General features: G+C 53.3%; 1 long non-coding RNA gene across 1 annotated transcript; it reads left to right on the plus strand.

Moving 5' to 3' along the window:
* Positions 1–568: 568 nt before the first annotated feature.
* LOC127313481 (uncharacterized) lies at positions 569–4,459 on the plus strand. Its single transcript, XR_007859020.2, has 3 exons — positions 569–1,864; positions 1,969–2,080; positions 2,577–4,459. It is a non-coding gene; the product is annotated as an uncharacterized lncRNA (long non-coding RNA).
* The last annotated feature ends 6,884 nt before the right edge of the window (positions 4,460–11,343 follow it).

The following is an 11,343-nucleotide window of genomic DNA, read 5'->3' on the forward strand; positions in this document are numbered from 1 at the left end:
TCCACCGCTGCTTGTTTTTCCGTGCCATTCCTAAGTCATCAGCATCATGCATTCATCATAATCATGGTTTTTGACAAAATAAAATTATTTTTCAAATAAAAATTATTTTTCTTCCCTCTCGTATGGTTTATATATAAAACCCTCCCACCCTTATTCTTATTTAAATAAAAATAAATAAAAATTATATTTGGGGATCTTGCAAAATTGTTTGGTTCAAAATAATGTTTTCAAATTTGTCCTTGGATCTTTCCTTCTTCTCTTTTCCTTCACGGTCCAACTCTTTTCCTTTCTCTTTGTTCTTCCTTGCACTATTGCAAATTCCAGAAAAATAGTAATGAGGTCGTAGCCTTGCATCGGGCCGATCTGGCCTTTCTTTGTCCCCGAAGAAAACCCTTCCGGCCACTTGGCCCAGCACGCATAGCAGCCCACCAAGCACACCTTTCTTCCAACCTCTGTACGACACGGTGAGGGTGGAGAGCACTCCACGTCGCTACCTGTCGATGGGATGGACAAGCTGTTCCAGCTCCTTCTATAAAATCCTCTCCTAGCTAGTCTCCAACCCTAGCCACCTACTCCTTCCTCCCTGCCGCCGCCACTCTCTCCCGTTTGGTTTCTCCTCCATCCGCTCGTGTCGGCCACGCAAACCTCCGCCTTTCACTGCCTTGTGCCGTCGCCAAGACCTGGGACAACATCGACGTCCGCACCTTTCCCACCTCCATCTCGAGCTCGCGCCCCTCCACGCTTAGTCCGCAAGCTCGTCGTCAGGGACTCCGTCGCCCCAGCACGCGCTGCTGCAACCGCGTTCGCCAAGCTTCGACTCCGGACGTGTGCGCGCTCCAGCCGTCTCTGTACGTCGCCAAGATCACGGCGTGCAACACCTACAACCGCCGGCTCATGTTCGTCCGCTCCAAGCACTGCGGTGCTGCTCCGACGTTCGCGTTCTGCACCTCCGCGCATCCGCTTCTCGACCATGCCCGGCCTCCTCCCAGTCCTCCTTGAGGTCCTGCATCAACGTCCATCACTGCGCCGTCTTCCACGTCGTCGTCGCAGCACCTCCGCCCCGGCGCCATACGTCTCCAACCTCACACGTTCCTAACGCAAGGGATCGATGCCTCTGCATCTTGCCGCACGCCTCGACGTCCAGCCGTTTCCCACCGTCGCCGGGCGCCGCCAGTACCTGCTTCCGGTCGTCCTCGACCATGGCGCCGATGCACCCCGTCACCGGCGCTGCGTCAACCGCCAAGGTCATCCTCCAGGACATCAGTAACTTGCCCGCCCGTCTCCAAGCACGCCATAGCTTCCAACCGTCGACATCCGCTCCAGAAGCTCATGCTCGACGCCTCCACGTTGTACCGTCTTCGCCGACAGTCGCTCGCCCCAGCCTTCTTCCCCCTCGCCTCAAGGTCATCGTCCCCGTCTGCTTCCATGTTGGCCAAGTCCAAGGCGTGGCCTTTCTGCATCTCGAGCTGGCTGCGTATCCGTGTGTCAACACAAGCACCCCAACAACGCTCTAGTTTGTTGCTTCATCATTTATTTTCGCCGCTCTTCGAATCCCATCCCCGGCATATGCCGGAACTTTTCTCTTTTGTTTCTCTATGTCAACGACAGCAGGATCCGTGCATCGGATCGTAGCTCGCCGGTCGGCCATGGCTAACCGCCTTGCGTGGGTTGCATGCTCCCGTCCACCTGCGCGCAGCGCCTGCCCCTGCTCCTTCCCATCGACCTGCTCACGCGCCCTCGCGCCGCAGCACACGGACATCCATGTCCCGTGGCCGTGTAGCTCAGTCTGCCAACATTGCCATTCAGTTTCCTTCAAAGAGCTGCGCGCGATCAACTGTTCATCATCCAGAGTTGAAGCAGAGTGGTTCGTTCCTGAATCCTTCATCAACGTGGCCATGGGTTCTAATCCCAGTGCCGACTAATTAAAGCCACTTTTTTTAATCTGTTGTTCCTCCGTTTCAATGACAGCTCGGCCCCGCTTGTCAATCTCAGCTGGCGCCACCTCTGCATCTTGCTTCCCTGTCAGCATCCAGTCACCGCCGGTCCCACGTGTCAGCCGCACTGGATGTCTTGTTCTTCGGTGAGAAAAGTTCTAGTGCAGCATCTATCTTTCCAAAAATTCCAGAAAGTGTTTATATCTTGCTAAAATCATATCTTGCAAACTATAACTCAGAATAAAATGGTTTCTAAAAGAAAGTTAATCAGAAAAATATGAGGAACATGAATATTCCATCCATACACTTGTTTGCATCTAGTATCATGTCGCGTCGTGGTAGTTATGCATGTCCACCTAATAAGAACACCTGGAGTATTTCGGATTCCGACTAGGGTTTTCCCGCTCCGATTAATATTAAAGTAGCACACCCCTGCCTTGTCTTTGCCATGCTAATCCACATTTAATCTTGTCGGTAGAAATGCAACTCCAATCCTAATTTGTTTGTCCGTGGTTTCGACTCCGGTTCTGTTTAATTTGGATAAGTTGCATCGCAGCATCGTTGCCATGCCAGGCATATCATATCTTGATCATGCCGGTTCTTCTTTCATAATAGTACGGTTGCATTCGTTGTGTGTTCCAGCTTTTGCTTCTTCACGGATAGGCCGTTGAGTTGATGCGAGCTACGACAAGTTCTCCGGAAGTTCCTCGACAATCTTTAACAGGCAAGCATTTCCACACTCATGTCTCTGCAGGAGTCTTTTACCTATTTTATTTTGCCGTCTCTCTCATTCTAGCCTTGAGTTGCGTTCTTGTAACGTGTCCTATCCACTTGTTACCTTAAGCAGCCCATATTGCCTCCACCTCCCTCCTACAGCTATTGTTTGGTTATTGGGTCTGCCTTGCGAGTCGTAGTGCATGCTTAATGTCGTTATATATCGTTTCGCCATCGTTATCTTTTCGGGTTATCTGTTGGGTTGTTGGGAGGTTATCACATGCTATATTAGTTGTTGGTAATACTCATTCTTTACTTTATTGTTAACAACTAAAATTATATGCAGTGGCATCTGTAAGCCCCTTTGCGAAAGCATCGGATCTTTGTCTCGCTAATGTCCCCTAGGACCCGAGTTCTTGTTATCTGTTACGAGATTGAGCGTTCTACCCGTACGTGGGGATGATTATCGGGACCCCCCCCCCCTCACCCATTATCTTTTCTCAAGTCTGTTGAAAAGGGGGCCACAACCTTGGTTTTATTTGCCTATGTCTTGTATTCCATGCTTTACTTACTGTTGCCTTCAGGTGTTTACATTCTCTTGGCTTCAGGCGGTTTATATTATGTACTGTACCTCGCGGGACGTTTAGCGAAGCGTGTGGTTTGCACGCCTAGCCGCCGTCGCAAACCCTGAGTCCGCTTCGGAGTACGGCCGAACTTTGATACGGGTAGCTTAGTCGGGTGGCCCCCCTAGACTTTCTTATTGAACTGGGAACGGTCTTGTTGTGAGACTCCGTCTGTCGTAAGCGGGTCGAGCATGCATATGGTTACATTTGGGCAACCCCTGCAGGGTGTACATCTTATCGATAAGCCGTGTCCGCGGTTATGGACGACTTGTAGCTGTTTAACTCGATCATAGAACAACTTACACCTTTATGTTGCTGCTAATAATCTGTTAATAACTTGCGTAGTAATTTAGCGTTACTACAATTGATATCTAATAAAAAAAATTCAACCGTGTGAGTGCCTTTGCAAGTACTTCCTTTGCGAAGGGGGGAACACATCGGCTGGGTTATGTTTGCAGAGTATAAAACTATTAGTGCGCTCTCTCATCTATTTCTAGCACCTGTAAGTTGAGAGTGTCTCTATAGGTTTTAGTGTTTGCGCGTTGCCTCTTAACCCCACCATATTGCCTATGACGTCCTCTTGCGTCCTCTAAGTCCCCTGCGTGCCTCAATGTTGGGGGGATAACCCCCGGTATGCCAAAGGCATGCCAAACTTGGCCGGATTAGGCTGTTGAGGTACCGGTTTAGCAGTTATTCCGGATAACAAAGATAAGCTTAGGGCTAAGTGAATCTATACCGGTATCCCAGAGGGTATACCGGAATAGACTAAGAAGGTACCGGAATACCGGTACAGGCTACACTGTAGCACGTCGGCAAGCTGGTCAAAGATTCTCTCAAGAGCTAGAGGACAAGGATGAGCGAAGCACTTCAGCTTTAATCGAAGCTCTGAGGCCAAAGCAGAAGATGACGTAAAAGCTACCGGAAGAGGTCACCGTTCCTGATTAAAGGTCTACCGGCGTCACCTGCTGCCAAAGAGGCTTTGTAAAGTAGTTTGTCTAGTCAAAGATGCCATTAGGGTTTCCTAGGGTTTCTTCCCTTGTAAGCCACCCTCTCCCCTATATAAGGAGAGGGGGCACACCCATGCGCGGGGTGACTGATAGCCTGTAACTTCATTCTTTCATCGAATAGAGAGATCCAAGGTTGAGCCAGTTCTTGTGTTATTCTTCTTCAACCTCTGGCCAAGGCCAAGTTCTTCTAGAAAGCATCCGGCATTCCATCCGGAATCCATCCAAACCTTACCAAAACCCTCCCCCGAATCCTCTAGCGCACATTCGGCCCCAACTCAAGCCATCCCATGGCATCTGTCTGTTCACCACGACGACAGTTGGCGCCCACCGTGGGGCAAGCAGCTGTGCTTGCTGGAGTTCATATTCGGGCGGGCCTCCTCACCATCTCCGGCAAGCGTGTGGTCACTGCGCTCGTCTACCGCATCCTCTCGACGGACTTCATCAACGACAACACTGGCTGCTTTGCCAACGGCGGTAAGTTCCCCAAGAACGGCAGCATCATCGAGTTCGGCAGCTTCCGCGTCTACTACGGCACCGTCCCCGAGCGCCAGTGCCTCTCGCCGGTGCTGGTGGCTCCGGACCCGCCAAGGTCTGCAGTTCGCAGCGGCCACGCCGCCGGCAGCGTGGAGGTGCTGGTGGTTGGCGCGGCTGGCGCAGGCAAGGAAGCTGCGGCGGAAGGCGCTGGACAGACAAGGTCTACACGCATGGCCAAGCCACCGACCGAGCGCGATCAGGAGGTTGCGGGTGCATCTACAGCGCCACCGGAGACTCCTCTCCAAGCGGCCATGAACGTGCTGGCGACGCCCATCGTGCAGAACATCGATCCGGCAGCGGCTCAGGCGGAGCTGGAGGCGCAACGCCAGAAGCTGCTCTCCGGGGGCGCGGACATCATCCGGGCGCAGCGCGAGCTGAACCTAACCCTACGTGAGTATAATGCTGCCCATGGCTTTGCTTCTGTTAGCGCTCAGCCTGCTAGAGTACCGGAAAACCGGCTTAGAGCTCACAATCTAGATCAGGATCTGCGTAAGGAGATTCTTACCTGAAAAAGTACCTCTGCATCTTTGAGCATCGTAGAAAAACCAAAGTACAGTAGTCCGGATAAAACCATAAAAGCTGCTAGGGCTGCGGTAGAGCTGTGTGATTCGCTTACCGGAGATGCTTTGGCAAAACAACAAGATCGTGTTAGGGAGCTGCTTGACATGATACAGGAACAAAATGCTGAGCAGCTTGCTAAAATGAACAAAGCCGCAGCATCGAAATCTGTGCGTTCGGCAAAGAATGCCGGAAGCAAGTCTCATGGGCAGGCATCGTCCCCCCATCCGGACAGAAGAAGAGAAAAAGATGTGAATACACAGCAAATGACTGTGTATGATCCGGTACTTGCCGGAAAACAACAAGCTGGGCGACACGAGGCCGGAAGAAAAAGCCAAGGGGCAGTTCGTGGCTATGCCGGAAATGATTATGCCGGTAGAGGTGAAGCCGGGCAAAATTATCGTGCAGCAAGAGCAGATTATGATGAGGAGGAAATGCCTCCGCCAAGGTACCGGCAGGCAAGAGCCGCGGTACCAGAACGTTACGATGAAGCTGATTCAGGAACTGAAAGAGTAGCAGCCTACCGGAACCCTTTGGGGGTACGCGTAGGAGAAAGATGCCTGCCAGACCGGGATGCGAGGCACAGGCTGGACAGAGTATATTTATCTGAGATGATCGAGGCAGAAGGTCCTCCGGGCCCAAAATGCTTTGGCCCACGAATCATGAAAGAGGAACCACCGGTTCGCAACTTCCAGTTACCCCGTGATACAAAAACATACGATGGCACCACTAAGCCGGAAGACTGGCTTGCGGATTACGTGACCGCAGTATACGTCGCTGGCGGCGGAGGAACCGTGACAGGTGGAGGAAACCGGCGTTGGGCCGTGAGAATCGTACCATCCTTCCTGGTAAGACCGGCACGCATTTGGCTTAACAACTTGCCGGCAGGGAGCATAAATGGCTGGTTGGACTTTGAGGAAGCATTCGTAAGCAACTTCAGCAGTACGTACCGGAGGCCAAACAGGCCGCAGCAGCTCGCCCTGTATGTGCAGCGCGCGAATGAAACTGACCGGGATTACCTGACCCGGTGGAACTCCACAAGGAACTCCTGCGAGGGGATGATCGAGGCACATGCCATTGCTTGGTTTTGCAATGGGTGCAGAAGGGGTTCACCGCTGTGGCAAAAGCTGCAGAGAAACATGCCGGTAACTTTGGCGGAAATGATACGTGTGGCAGATAGCTATGCATTGGGAGACCCAATGCAACCGGTGGTTCAAGCTGAACCAGCGCAAACGAGCCAACCGCGCCAGGATCAATACCGGGACAACCGACACAACAAAAGAAGGGAAGATTTTTCGGATCGAAGGTATGGTCCGCAGCAAGTTGCCGTGGTGCAGGATAATTCCGGTGCCGGCGGAAACCAGAGGCAAAAAACCGGATCGCAGCCATGGGCGGGTCCTAAAAAACAATGGGTTGAAAAGAAGCCGTGGCAGAATGATGAGAAGTACACCATGGAATCCGCTATGGATCAGCCGTGCCGGTGGCACACACCAAATCCCGCAAGACCTGCGAACCATCTGACAAAAGATTGCACTTGGACAAAAAGATTGATGGAAAGAGGCATGATAAAGGATGCAAGGGACCAGGGTACCGGAAGACTTCCACCACCACCCCCGCTTACTGGAGCAAATGCTCTACCGGTACAGCCTCAGCCGAACTGGCAGCAGCAACAAGTTCACCAGGTGGCACAAGGTATTAACCAAGCTCCACCACCGGCACCTTTAGGCCGGAATGTTTATCAGGACCCGGACATGTGCTGTGTTGTGTTCGTTACTGAGCCAACAGACAAGCAAAGCATGCATCGCCGTTCCATGGAAGTGAACGCAGTGATGCCGGCAGTTCCAAAATACATGCTGTGGTCAGATCAGGAAATTACCTGGTCATTCAAGGATCACCCTAAGATAATGCCGAATCCGGGTGGCTACGCTCTCGTTGTGGACCCAATCATGCATGGGCCAACGACTCGTGTCAAATTCAGCAAAGTGCTGATAGACAATGGGAGCAGCATAAATATCATGTACCGGCACACCATGCATATGCTTGGGATAACAGAAAACATGCTTCAGCCATCTCACACGACGTTCCACGGAATCACTCCGGGATTGTCCTGTTCGCCCATGGGAAAGGTCCGGGTGGATGTATCGTTTGGGGGACGTGATAATTGCCGGGTCAAAAATCTTCTGTTTGAGATGGTGGACCTAGACAGTCCTTACCATGCACTGCTGGGGAGACCGGCATTGGCTGCGTTCATGGCCTCAACTCATACGGCGTATCTTAAGATGAAGATGCCGGCACCTCGTGGACCCTTGACGGTGGTGGGAAACTATAAGGTCTCGCTGGAAACCGCCTCCGCCGGATCAAATCTGGCAGAATCGCTGGTGATTGCAGAGGAAAAAAGAAGGATACAAACCGCGATTACGGCCAGCTCGATCCTCACAGTTGAGCTTAGCGGCAATGAGTGGCAACTTGGGCACACTGGCATTTAATCCAACCAAGGAGACAAAGGACATCGTGCTGGACCCGGCATACCCTGAGCGTACCGTTCGTATCGGTGCTGGCCTGAATGAGGCATAGGAAAGCGTGCTCGTCAACTTCCTCCGTGAGAATCGGAATATCTTTGCCTGGTCTACGGATGACTTGGTAGGTGTTCCGAGGGAGTTGGCTGAGCACTCTCTAAACGTCCGGAAGGATGCGAGGCCTGTGAGACAACCCTTACGCCGGTTCGCTGAAGACAGGAGAAAAATCATTGGAGAAGAGGTGACAAAGTTACTGGTTGCCGGTTTCATCGTGGAGGTACTGCATACCGAGTGGCTAGCCAATCCGGTGCTGGTCGAGAAGAAAAAGGAGGAAGACCCCAAAGCTCCAAAGGTGTGGCGCATGTGCATCGACTACACCAACCTGAACAAGGCTTGCCCGAAAGATCCTTTCCCTTCACCCCGGATTGATCAAGTGATCGATTCTACTGCTGGCTGTGAGCTGTTGTCTTTCCTGGATGCTTATTCTGGTTTCCATCAAATTCCCCTGAAAAAGGAAGATCAAATAAAAACTGCGTTCATTACCCCTCACGGGGCTTATTGCTATGTCACTATGCCTTTCGGTTTGCGCAACGCAGGTGCAACGTACCAGCGTTGTATGCAAAAGTGTTTGTTTGACCAAATTGGAAAAAATGTGCAAGTCTATGTGGACGATGTCGTGATAAAAACTAAGGTGAAAGAAACCTTGATCGACGATCTAAGGCAAACATTTGACAACTTGCGGAGGTTCCGGATGAAACTCAATCCGGCAAAATGCACTTTCGGTGTTCCTGCCGGCAAACTGCTTGGCTTTCTCGTGTCAAGCCGCGGGATAGACGTTAATCCGGTAAAAATCCAGGCCATCGAAAGAATGACTATACCGCGAGATCTCAAAGATGTGCAGAAGTTTACCGGAAGCTTGGCATCGCTAAGCCGGTTCATAAGCCGGTTGGGCGAAAAGGCTTTGCCGCTATATGCTCTGATGAAAAAATCCGATACCTTTGTCTGGACCCCGCAGGCAGACGCTGCGTTCAAAGAACTAAAGAAAATGCTAGCAACTGCACCGGTATTGGCTTCGCCTTTGGAAAGGGAACCCATGCTGTTGTACATAGCAGCAACGAACCGGGTCGTGAGTGTTGTGGTTGTGGTAGAAAGAGAAGAGGAAGGAAAAACCGTGCAAAGGCCGGTATACTACCTGAGCGAGGTGCTCTCCCTCTCAAAACAAAACTACCCTCACTTCCAGAAAATGACCTACGGCGTGTTTATGGCCGCCACAAAGCTCAAGCACTACTTTGAAGAGCACCCCATGAAGGTGGTGAGCGAGGCACCCATTTCAGATATCATGTGCAACAAGGATGCTAGCGGCAGGATTGCCAAATGGGCAATTCAGCTATCACCGTATGTACCGGTGTACGAGAGAAGAGACGCCATAAAATCACAAGCCTTGGCTGATTTTCTGGTCGATTGGGCGGAAATGCAATACAAGCCGCCGGAACAAAAAATAGAATACTGGAAGATGCACTTTGACGGATCCAAGCTCAAAGAGGGTCTAGGTGCCGGTGTAGTTCTTACTTCACCTAAGGGAGATCACCTCCGGTATGTTCTGCAAGTGCACTTCAGGGCATCGAACAATGTCGCTGAGTATGAGGCTCTAATTCATGGGCTCAAGGTCGCAAAGGAAATCGGGGCACACCGGATCATTTGCTACGGTGACTCAGATCTTGTGGTGCAACAATGTTCCGGAGATTGGGACGCAAAAGATGCCAACATGGCCTCGTACTGGTTTCATGTGCAAAAGATTGCCGGATTCTTCGAGGGGTGTGATGGGGATATGCCCATAGGGGGTGGGTCGCCAGTCCCAGTCGCCATGAAGATAGAGGCTTGGGTGGATCGCCAGTCGCCTAAGCGACTGGGCCCTAAGGCGACTGGGCCGTGATCCCAAGGAGGAGGTCCACACGGCTGGACAAGAAGATTACTTGCGAGAGGGATAGCGGATCCCGGGTTAGTAGCAACTGATATGATTCGGAGTTATCTCCATGTAACCCTAGGCCGGGGGTGCTTATATAAACCCCCGAGCTTAGGCCCTAGAGGACACCTTACTCGAGATCCAATCTCCCCCTGTAAGCTCTCGGCGTAGCCGCCGACTGAGCCCCCCATTGTAATTCTCCATCGAGCAATAGAGATCTAGCAGGACGTAGGCCTTTTACTCTCCGGAGGGGCTGAACACAGGTAAAACCCTTGCGTCTCTTGCACCTCGACCCGTAGATGGCAATGTTCCCTTCCCTCGCATCAATGAAGTGCTACCCCTCGTAGCATCTGCCGTGGCTACATCCACGACAGGTGGCGCCCACCGTGGGGCATGGGACATCAAGCCTTCGAGCTACGGCGAGGCCCTACTCGCCGGTTCGGCGGCCGGTTGCTTCCGGCGGGATGATCGCCACCGGCAATTTCTTCCACATCCAGCCAAGCACCTACCGGCCCGCCTCGTCACCTCTCACACACGCCTGGATGGTGCCGATCGGCTCCATCAACCTCTTCGTTGGGCTCGCCGGCGTCGGCGATCCCTCGAGCCTCGCCCCCGTCGCTCACACGACCCCTTCGCGCCGGGCAGCTCCTCACCGCTACTCGCCCGGTCCACCGGCGAGGTATACGCGGAGGCTGAGGCGGCCCCGGGAGACGATGCCGAGTCGGCGGTCGTGGCACCGACCGCTAACTCCACCGTTGCCTCGGCAGCCACCGACTCCGCCGACACCGCTCCGATCGCCGATTCCGCCGACACCATCCCGGCCATCAAATCCATCATCGCTGCGATCGACGCCGACTTCACCGACATCATCGCTACAACGTCGGTTGCGGGATCCACCGCTGCGTCCCCGACTGCCCGCTCCATCGCCACGGCATCGACCAAGGACTCTATCTCCCTGGTCTCCCACCCGAGCGACTTCGAAGGTGGCTTCGAGGACGACTCCATCCTCTCCCTCTTCGGCAGCGATTACGACTCGGACTGCAGCCGAGGCCCCGCGTTACCGCTACCCGACCGCAGATCTTCATGGCAGGGGGTGAAGGAGAGATCGCCGCCTTCACCACTCCCCTCCCCTCAACCGCCACCGCGACCGAGATCGAGGCGCACCCGGCGGCCCTCGAGGAGCAGAGGAACTAGGAGCTCGCCGAAAGGCAGAACTGTCGTCTCGAGCTAGATGACGTGAGAGCCGTATCCCACGAGCGTCAGCAGCGAACCCGCCGGCGCATGGACCGCGCCCGCGCGAGCGACTTTCCCAGCGCACGCCTTAACTTCGACGACCCAGACGGAGAAATCCGGGTCGCCCGAGTCCAAAACCACGACATCCGGAAGGAAGTCGGGCTGCTGCAGATAGAACAGCGCGCGGAGCACCACCCCCCCCCCCCCCACCACCACCCCAAGTTCCTCGGGCAGAGGTCGACGCCAACGGCCTACCACCGC

Source organism: Lolium perenne, chromosome 7 (assembly GCF_019359855.2).
Source record: "Lolium perenne isolate Kyuss_39 chromosome 7, Kyuss_2.0, whole genome shotgun sequence".
Lineage (NCBI taxonomy): Eukaryota > Viridiplantae > Streptophyta > Magnoliopsida > Poales > Poaceae > Lolium > Lolium perenne.